This window comes from Budorcas taxicolor, chromosome 12 (assembly GCF_023091745.1).
Source record: "Budorcas taxicolor isolate Tak-1 chromosome 12, Takin1.1, whole genome shotgun sequence".
Taxonomy (NCBI): Eukaryota; Metazoa; Chordata; class Mammalia; order Artiodactyla; family Bovidae; genus Budorcas; species Budorcas taxicolor.
Genome location: NC_068921.1, coordinates 47,802,512 through 47,813,365, shown reverse-complemented (window position 1 = coordinate 47,813,365; position 10,854 = coordinate 47,802,512). Strand labels below are relative to the sequence as shown.

General features: G+C 40.0%; 1 non-coding gene across 1 annotated transcript; it reads left to right on the top strand.

Moving 5' to 3' along the window:
• The first annotated feature begins 822 nt into the window (after positions 1-822).
• On the top strand, positions 823-895 carry TRNAR-CCU (transfer RNA arginine (anticodon CCU)). The gene has a single exon. It is a non-coding gene; the product is annotated as a tRNA-Arg (tRNA).
• Positions 896-10,854: the final 9,959 nt, after the last annotated feature.

Below are 10,854 nucleotides of genomic sequence, written 5' to 3'. Positions count from 1 at the left end.
AGACTTGAAGATAGAAATGTATGAGCCCAGGTTACTCAAACTTGGAAAGGCAAGCAAATCAGTTTCAGCTGGGAAACAAAGTCCCATCAATCGTGTACTGTGAACTATATTTTCAAGGACTCTGGGGAAAATAGTCAGAAATATCTAGTGAAAAAATCAGTTAGGGAGGGTTTATAGTTAAAGATGGTGGACTAAACACTGTCTGCTCTCTCTCCTGAAACTCCCTAAAACTACAGTAAAAAGATTTTGTCAGGCGCACCAATACCAAGGGCAAAGAGAAGGGGAGATAAAATAGAAAAAAAAATTAACTTTCAAAGTAGAGGTTGGAAAGAGGAAGAACATATTCAATTAAAATAATATAAGGAGTCCAAGAAAGCAGAATCTTAAAGTCACAGCTGAAGGAGCCTAGCGTCAGCCTGATTTGCTTTGCACACTGCTTCTTTTAATCTTCAAAAATTGGCAGAACCAATCTTCAGAAATTGACGGAACCAACCTCTGGAAGCAGGGGCAAAGATAAAGGCAAAACAGAATTGGTAAAAATTCTGTTTCAAGGCAAGCAGACTCCCTGCTGCCTCTCCGCTTTCTCCCTTTAACCAAACAACTGCCTCCTCCCCCTTCCCATTCCCCTGCAGAGCAAGGAAGGAGACTGTTCTGGAGAGGGTGAAGCCCAGGGTATGTGAGCTGGGCCACCATTGTGCTGAAAGCAAGGGGATTGAGAATGTTGCAACCTCCCAGGTCTTTTCCCCCAAATGCCTCCCAGAATTAGCAGCCAGAAGGATCATAATCCTTTTTCCATGTTACTCAAGATGCATCCATAGGACTTCCCTGGTGGTCCAGTGGTTAAGACTCTGCACTCCTAATGCAGGAGGTCTGGGTTCAATTCCTGGTCAGGGAACTAGATCCCACATGCTGAAATGAAGATTGAAGATCTCACATGCCACACTAAGATTCAGTGCAGCAAAATAAATAAATATTTTTTTTAAAAAAAGAAAAGAAAAAGATGCATCCATAGGACTTCTGTAATGGTCCAGTGGATAAGAATTCACCTGCCAGTGCAGAGGACACAGGTTCAATCCCTAGTCCAAGAAGATTCCACATACTGCAGAGCAACTAAGCCTGCAGGTGCAACTACCCAGGCCCAGGCACCCTAGAGCCCGTGCTCAGCAAACAGAAAAGCCACCACAATGAGAAGCCTGTGCACAGCAAGGAAGAGTAGCCTCTGTTCACTACAACTAGAGAAAGCCCACACACAGCAGCAAAGACCCAGTATAGCCAAAAATAAATTAATAAACTTTGAAATTTTAAACAAGATGCGTCCATGGAACATGGTAACAGTTGGAAACTAGACACAGCATCTCAGCCCTACCCAAGACCTCCTGAATCAGAATCTGCATTTCAACAATTCCTTGGGTGACCTGTATACACATTGAAGTTTGCACGACACTGCTCTGACAGGAGACTGAACTCTTTGCTTTGGAAAATTTTGAGGAAAAATCTAAGGAAATAGACATCAGGGATATTACCCAACCCCCCACAACAACCACAACAAAAAATCCAAGCAGACCATTTTGTGATGAAGCCCATAGTCAAAAAGCTCACCCACATGTGTAGTGTTTCTAGTCCCACTTTTTAGTATCCGGTGTTAAATTGATCATCAAGGTATGAGGAAAATCTCTACTGTGAGAAAGAACAAATAATCAGAAGAAACAAAGACTGGGCAGAAAAAATAAACAAAACAAAGCCAAAGAAAGACTATTATCAATCTCCTCAGAGAAACAGGAGAATATACTACATTCATGAAACAAGAGTAGAATAACTTATTTTTAAAAAGATAAACAGAACAAAGAGAGTCTAGAGAAATTAAATGTAACAGCAAAACCTGAAAAACTCAATTAGGGTTAGAAAATACAGTTGCAAAAAGATCCCCCAAAGAAGTAGAGCAAAAGACTAAAGGATAGAAAATAGAAAATGTTTTCAATTATAAAAGTTGGCGATCAATACGCATGGTACTACATCCAAATAATAGGCATTCCAGAAAGAGAAAATAAAACAAATGGAGAGAAAGTAATCAAACAGTAATTCATAAAATTCCCAAGCAATTGTGTTTCCAAATTGAAAAAAAAAATTGAGCACCTAACATAATATATAAAAACAGAGCTATCGTAAGATATATCCTCATGAAATTTCAGAAAAGTGGTATAAAGAGAAAATTCTGGAAGCATTGGGAGAAAATATATATGTAGTGAGACAGTTCAGTTCAGTCACTCAATAGTGTCCAACTCTTTGCAACCCCACAGACTGCAGCACGCTAGAACTCCCTGTCCATCGCCAACTCCCAGAGTTTATTCAAACTCATGTCCGTTGAGTCGGTGATGCCATCCAAGCATCTCATCTTCTGTCGTCCCCTTCTCTTCCTGCCCTCAATTTTTCCCAGCATCAGGGTCTTTTCAAATGAGCCAGGTCTTTACATCAGAAGGCCAAAGTGTTGGATTTCAGCTTCAACATCAGTCCTTCCAATGAATATTCAGGACTTATTTGCTTGAGGATGGACTGGTTGGATCTCCTTGCATTTCAAGGGACTCTCAGGAGTCTTCTCCAACACCACAGTTCAAAAGCATCAATTCTTTGGTGCTCAGTTTTCTTTATAGTCCAACTCTTACATCCATACATGACTACTGGAAAAACCATAGGCTTGGCTAGACGGACCTTTGTTGGCAAAGTAATGTCTCTCCTTTTAATATGCTGTCTAAGTTGGTCATGACTTTCCTTCTAAGGAGTAAGCATCTTTTAATTTCATGGCTGCAGTCACCATCTCCGGTGATTTTGGAGCCCCCCAAAATAAATTCTGCCACTGCTTCCACTATTTCCCCATCTATTTGCCATGAAGTGATGGGACCAGATGGCATGATCTTAGTTTTCTGAACATTGAGCTTTAAGCCAACTTTTTCACTCTCCTCTTTCACTTTAATCAAGAGGCTCTTTAGTTCTTCACTTTCTGCCATAAGGGTGGTGTCATCTGCATTTCTGAAGTTATTGATATTTCTCCTGGCAATCTTGATTCTAGCTTGTGTTTCATCCAGCCAAGCATTTCTCATGATGTACTCTACATATAAGTTAAATAAGCAGGGTGACAATATACAGCCTTGATGTACTCCTTTCCCTATTTGGAACCAGTCTGTTGTTCCATATCCAGTCCTAACTGTTGCTTCCTAATCTGCATATAGGTTTCTCAAGAGGCAGGTCAGATGGTCTGGTATTCCCATCTCTTTCAGAATTTTCCACAGTTTATTGTGATCCATATAGTCAAAGGCTTTGACATAGTCAATAAAGCAGAAATAGATGTTTTTCTGGAACTCTCTTGCTTTTTCAATGATCCAGCGGATGTTGGCAATTTGATCTCTGGTTCCTCTGCCTTTTGTAAAACCAGCTTGAACATCTGGAAGTTCACTGTTCACATATTGTTGTAGCCTGGCTTGGAGAATTTTGAGCATTACTTTACTAGTGTGTGAGATGAGTGCAACTGTGCAGTAGTTTGAGCATTCTTTGGCATTGCCTTTCTTTGGGATTGGAATGAAAAGTGACATTTTCCAGTCTTGTGGCCACTGTTGAGTTTTCCAAAAATGTTAGCATATTGAGTGCAGCACTTTCACAGCATCATCTTCTAGGATTTGAATTAGCTTAGCTGGAATTCCATCACATCCACTAGCTTTGTTTGCAGTGATGCTTCCTAAGGCCCACTTGACTTCACATTCCAGGATGTCTGGTTCTAGGTGAGTGATCACATCATCGTGATTATCTTGGTCATGGAGATCTTTTTCATACAGTTCTTCTGTGTATTCTTGCTACCTCTTTTTAATATCTTCTGCTTCTGTTAGGTCCATATATTCTGTCCTTTATTGAGTCCATCTTTGATTGAAATGTTCCCTTGGTATCTAATTTTCTTGAAGAGATCCCTAGTCTTTACCATTCTATTGTTTTCCTCTATTTCTTTACACTGATCACTGAGGAAGGCTTTCTTATCTCTCCTTGCTATTCGTTGGAACTTTGCATTAGAATGGATATATCTTTCCTTTTCTCCTTTGCTTTTCGCGTATCTTCTTTTCACAGCTATTTGTAAGGCCTCCTCAGACAGCCATTTTGCTTTTTTTGCATTTCTTTTTCTTGGGGATGGTCTTGGTCCCTGTCTCCTGTATAATAAGTCCCTCAGGCTCACATGCTGGAAGCATCAGGTACTGAAGATGGAGAAAGTGGGGAGTTGAGAAAAAAGAGGGCTTGACTAAAAGTCTGCGCAAAGAGCATTTGGACCCCAGACCCCTACCCTACTCTGTACCATCAGAGAGCTACCCCCTCTCAACCCTCAAAAGATGTGAAAGCTTTATTTTCTGCCACAGAACCAGGCTTTCAATGTATGCTTTTTAAGCAGTAGCCATGGTGTAGGGCAGAGATAGGTGGGTTTCCAAGGTGGCTCAGTGGGTAAAGAATCTACCTGCAATTCAGGAGACGTGGGTTCGATCCCTGGGTCAGGAAGATCTCCTGGGGGAGAGCATGGCAATGCACTCTAGTATTCTTGCCTGGAGAATCCCATGGACAGAGGATCCTGGTGGGCTACAGTCCACAGAGTTGCAAAAAGTCGGACACAGCTAAAGTGAGTGTGCATGTGTGCATGCGCAGGGAAGAGATAAGATGCCAGATGGAAAAACGGGCATTAAATAAAACTGCATACAGAGCGATGTGATCCCAGGCCACCTCCCAGAAAAACTGCAAGCCCCTGTGAAAACCCTTACTCTCTTGGAGATAAGCTCTGGGGGACAGCAGGTAATGTGAGTTCCCTTCATATAGACTCAGGGGGCTTGAACCATGAACATTTCAGTGGTCACTGTGATGCCCCAACACTAGAGGCCCATGTCCAAAGTGTTTATAACTGTGTACACTACCCACCGGTGTCCCCATCCCCAAAAACATGACACACTGTACTTCTTGACAAAGGAGGTGTGGGGATCCTGAACCAGGTTTTATTTTATTTAGAAAAAACAGATATGTTATTTCTTGTAACCAAATATTGTGATAGCCACAGCTGTTTTTGGTCAAGCAATTTCTTCTGCCACAAATGCCTTCAAAACCTCACCTTCCTAGTGAAATCCTCATCTAAGCGCAGCCAGGTTACCCTCTTTCTCTAGTTTTCTCTTATTCTCTTCCATTGGGCAGAACTAATTATTCTTGCATTTTTATTCCCATAGCTCTTTATATTTACCTCCAAGACACACTTTGTTCTATGGTACTCTTGCCATTGCCTTAGTGTCTATATCTTTTCTAGATTACAAACTCCTGGATGGGAAAATCAAATCAATGTCATATTCATCCTTGACATGCCAATAACTTCCATCTCTTGGATCTACATCTAGTGTAAGAACCCACTGTCACTATCAAGGGACTACTCACCATCATTGTGTAGTAGCTCCACAAAGTCTGAAGAGGTATTTATGTGTTGGAAAAATAACAGCACAGTATACTATAATTCTACACATATTTATTATTTCTGTCCAATAAAGACTATAAAACTTGCTTCAAACCATTAAATAATAAAACTCTAGAAAAAAAATCCAGAGAAAATTAGCAAGGAGGGTGGCCATTGGAGAAGCTGAAAAACCTTATATGCACAAGAAACACCCAGACTTTCTGAATTAAATATTGATTTCACAAGTGTAAGAGTGAAACCAGATTCTCCTAGAATATTTGACATGTGTCTGTGTGCTCTGTCATGTCTGACTCTTTGCGACTCCATGGACTGTAGCCCTCCAGGCTCCTCTGTCCATGGAATTTTCCAGGCAAGGATACTGGAACAGGTTGGCATTTCCTACTCCAGGAGATCTTCCCAACACAGGTATCAAACCTGCATCCTGCATTGACAGGCAAATTCTTACCATGTGCCACCTACAAAGCCCCATTTGACATGTATCATTCCCTAATTCTATGAAATCTTGGTGGGATATTAGACAGATATTATGACCCATGAAGAAAAAACCCTAGTAACTGTGTTTTGGAAATCTTGAGGAAGTTGAAAAGTAGACTGATGATTTGAGAAATCTAAGAACACTGAAACTGAAGAGAGGTGTTTAAAATTACTTTTTTATTGAAAGCATTTATTGTAGAAAATTTGAAAAATATAAAATGTACAATGAAAATGATAAAGTGTCTGTGATCACCCTTGACCCCTCAAAAAGACTTTAGAAATATATTCACCCATCAGTTTCACTTTTGTACTGGAGGGGGAAAAAAACACCACTCAGTCAACTTAGTGAACGTGTTAAGAAAATTTGGTACTTAGTAAAAATAACCAGAATCCTGTCAGGATCATCTAGTTGCCACATCAGAGCAGCATTTCTGAATAATAGGAGGAAGATGGACTTTTACAAGGTCTTTATCAATATCTTGGAAAGTATGGGGTACATGCTGGTTGTCACAGTCAAGTGGGAAAGCACAAAAGAAGGGATCCGTAGGGCTCTCCTGTGGGCCTATACTCTAAGCCTTGTTAGCGACAGAAGCTGCACTAGGTCTCCTTACCCCTTTCTGGGTCATAAAAGAGACAAATAGGAAACCATCTCACTGGATATTGCCACAATCTAGGGATTAGTTGGACCCTTCAGACAGCTCACAGTGAAGATGAGTTCATGGTCAAAATTATAACTCCTGTATAGGTATAGCTGGGTCCCTTTGCTGTCTGCCTGAAACTATCAAAACATTATTAATCAACTATACTCCAATATAAGATAAAAAGTTTAAAATAAAAGAAATATTCTAAAATTGACTGTGGTAATTGTTGCTCATATCTATGAATATAGGAAAAAAACTTTGAATTGTACACTGAAGAGGGATAGTATGTAAACTATATCTCAATTAAGCTGTTTTAAAATAATAAAATAGTAATGATAGAATATGAAAAAAAATTTTAGTAAATAAAATTTTTTAATTTTCGTAAAAAAAAAAAGGAAGTCAACTGCCATGAAAGAGATGCAACATGAAAGAAAGAATTACAGTTACTATATATAAAATGGAAAGGGTTCCCAGGTGACTAGATGGTTAGGACCAGGTGCTTTCACTGCTGAGGCCTGTGTTCCGTCCCTGGTTGGAGAACTAAGATCCTAAAAGCTGCAAGATGTAGCCAAAACATAAAATAAAATAGATAAACAATAAGGACCTACTGTATAGCACAGAGAACTGTATTCAGTATCTTGTAATAACCTATAATGGAAAAGAATCTGAAAAAGAATATGTGTGTGTGTGTGTGTGTGTGTGTGTGTGTGTGTGTGTACTTAACCGAATCACTTTGCTGTACAACTGAAACATTCTAAATCAACTATATTTCAATTAAGAAAACTTACAGTACTGGAGCTAGGAGCAATAGGACAATCTGAAAGGAACTGTGAATCTGTTTCTAATGTGTAAAAAGCTAAAGGAAAAACAGATTCCATAAAACGAGGACAGGACATTATTTTTTAAAAAATTCCATATTTGAAAATGAGCTACAAGATATACTAGAAAACATAGGGCTTCCCTGGTGGCCCAGTGATTACGAATCCACTTTGCAATGCAAAGTACAGCAGTTCCTTCCCTGGTCTGGGAAGATCCCACATGCTGGGGAGCAGCAGCCCGTGTGCCACAGCTACTGAGCCACCGCTGCAGCTTCTGAAGCTTGCAAGCCTAGAGTCTGTGCTCTGCAACAAGAGAAGTCCTTGCAACAAAGAACAACCTCCGCTATCTGCAACTAGAGAAACCCCATGCACAGTAATGAAGACCCTCCACAGCCAAAAAAATAAAGATAAATAAATTTTAAGAAAAAGAAAACATAGTCACTGGGATAAATTCAAGTTAAGTACTTAATTGAGCACCATTTTTGTGTGTAGGTCTCACGTTGCAATGAGGTACAAAGTTCAGTTGACAGACCTTGTGTTAAGCTTTAAAGACTCTTTTGCAGAATCTTCCAACCTGGACTCTTCACTAGAGTTCCTTCTCATACAGTCTCATTAAAAAAAAAAAATGTCGAATGCTCCTACTATATGACAGCACTGAGATTGGTGGGACAGATAATAAAACTGAAGGGCAGTCTTTGCCCTTGAGGAATTTACAGTCCAGTAGAGAGTGATTTCTATGAGAGAGATACAAGAGTAGAATATTGTCTAAATTATAAAAGCTGTGGTTTTAACAGGTACCATGTACTCAGCTTTACAAAACACCCACTTAATTGCATTCTCTAATCTTCACAGCAACTCAATAAGATTAATATTATCATCGTCAGCTCAGTTCAGTAGCTCAGTCATGTCCGACTCTTTGTGACCCCATGGACTGCAGCATGCCAGGCTTCCCTGTCCATCACCGACTCCTGGAGCTTACTCAAACTCATGTCCATCTCATCAGTGGTGCCATCCAACCATCTCAACCTCTATTGTCCCCTTCTCCTACCACCTTCAATCTTCCCCAGCATCAGGGTCTTTTCCAAGGAGTCTGTTCTTCACATCAGGTGGCCAAAGTATTAGAGTTTCAGCTTCATCATCACTCCCATTTTATAAGGAGAAAATGGATCCTTAGAAAGTTATAGTATCTTTCTCAAAGTTAAACAGGTAGAAGATTTTAGAGTTAGACTTTCAACCCAAGCCCTCTGACCCCCAACATCCACCTTCTTTTTTAGTACACTTGACTTGTACTGATACAAAGTGCTTTCAGGGGAAGGAGGAATGGTCTAGCCTCATAAAAGTGTATCTTCCTCTCAATTTGATCTCAGTTTTTTACATTCCACAATAAGACAATTACCACTTTAAGAACAATTTTTGATTCTGAAGTCAATGAATCTCAAGGTATGATTCAAACTTGCAAGGAATTTCAGGTAGACAGAATGAGAGGAAAAAACTAAATAATGCATAAATATTATAAAATATATAAATATTTGTATGTGTAATATATCTTTTAAATGACAAGTAAAAGAGGAACAGTGAGGCCTCAAATAGAAAGAGAGCATGGAGAAGAGGAAAGGAGTTGGAAGAACCAGTCCTTAAAGAAAAGAAATCAAAGGGAAAATAAGGAAGATTGTTACAGGGGAGTTGACTCAAAGGGTTGGAAAATTCAGCCTATGAGTTTTCATAAGAGTGGCAGTTTTTCAATCCTGGCTGTTCTATTTTCCAACTGTTTGAAAGGTATTATTTCCTGTCCTCTGGACCTCAAGTGTCAATTTCTTCATCTTTTAAATGGGAATAAAAACGTCTGATTCACAGGATTTTGTTGGAAGTAAATGAGAGCCTTTAAGTGACTTGCTCTCTGCCCTGCACATCTCCAGGAGGAGTCAACAAATGTCAGACATACACATGTCTATTATTCCACGTAGAGCTGAAAAAATTGAGGGAAATGTAATTATAGCCTTCTAGAATATGAAGGGTTTTGAAAGAAAAGATGATAACTGTTTTCAATGTTCACAGAAGAAATCACCCCCACTCTATCCCCCCAAAAAAGAATTTAAACTGATTGTGGCTATATCTGACAATGGCAGTATTGGAAGCCAGAATCCATTTCAGAGAGTTGGAAGTCAGTGGGGGCTATTGGCAGGGAGACGGGGGTCCATAAAAAGAGGAAAGATTTGTTATCTCTTTGGACGTATTCTGAAACCACGAGTAGTCTCTTCTCGGACTAAGAGGATAGGATTCTGTAAATATATAAGCTGGTGTTTGCCAATAAAAATTTCCTCTTGTGTGGCCCTTTTTTATCCAATAATGATTTCCTGCTCTACACTGGCTGCCAAATGTACCCAAAATGTAATCAGTAGATTCGTAAGTCAAATTGCGAGCTTTAGAAATAATGGCTAATGCTCTGATCATTGGCAGTAGTATTTTAAAGCCAGCCAATGTTTAAGGGTTCTTGGGGCTTCAGACTCAGCTGTAGCTTTGTTTTAACCTTTTCCCCTTTCAACACCTCAGAAAAGATCAGGGAAAATCCTCTTTGCCAATCTTTTCTCATTAGAATTATTCTTAGTTTCATCTGGAGTCAAAATCAAATTTTATAATCCTCAGCTTCCAAGTTAACAACCAAATCTTCTGCCTGAAACCAAACTGTTGAACATTTTTCCTACCAGGAAAATCTACTTACCTCTCTTTACCACACTGAGAGCACCAGCTGCCCAGATATGGCAATACGGAATCAGGGTAGACAGGCAGACTATGCCCTGGAGAGGCAAGGAAGGAAACAGCATCAGACACAGTGGTCATTGAACTCCCTCCCATAGCTCAGTTCTCTTTGTAGCTAATTTGCCTGTGAGCTAAATCTTCCCTCTTTGAATTCTTGGGTCCCTAAACCTAACTTGGCATCCTGAAGGCAGCCTCCCCTGTCTGCCCTCTTCCTACTTCCTGCTTCTCTTAACCCACAACCTAACTTGAGGCTCTCTCTGTTAAGGATTGCAATCCACCTCCCACTTCCATTTTGATGATCCCCTAGCCTTATGATCCTGGAGCTTGCCGTGGCTATGAAGGACGGTACCAAGTCAGCATTTTCCAAGTGTTTTCTGCGCTGTGCCACGGTGGGGACGTGCTCCTTAGACTAAATTCTCCTGCAGATTCACGATGTACAATAAGTAGCACAATAGAGGTTCTAAGACATCCTGCAGGAATAAAGAAGGGTAGGGGGTTAACTTTGTTTAACCCAGCATCTTCCTGTCTAGATTAGATGACTATTTTTTCATCAAAATGCCTACCTCTCCCATTTTAATTTCCTAAACCTAAATAGTGGTTTAGGATTCATACTGGGTGCAAACACTGGCTCCAACTCATTCTAAGTCTGTGATTCTGGACAAGTTCTTTAGCTTCTCTCAACCACAGT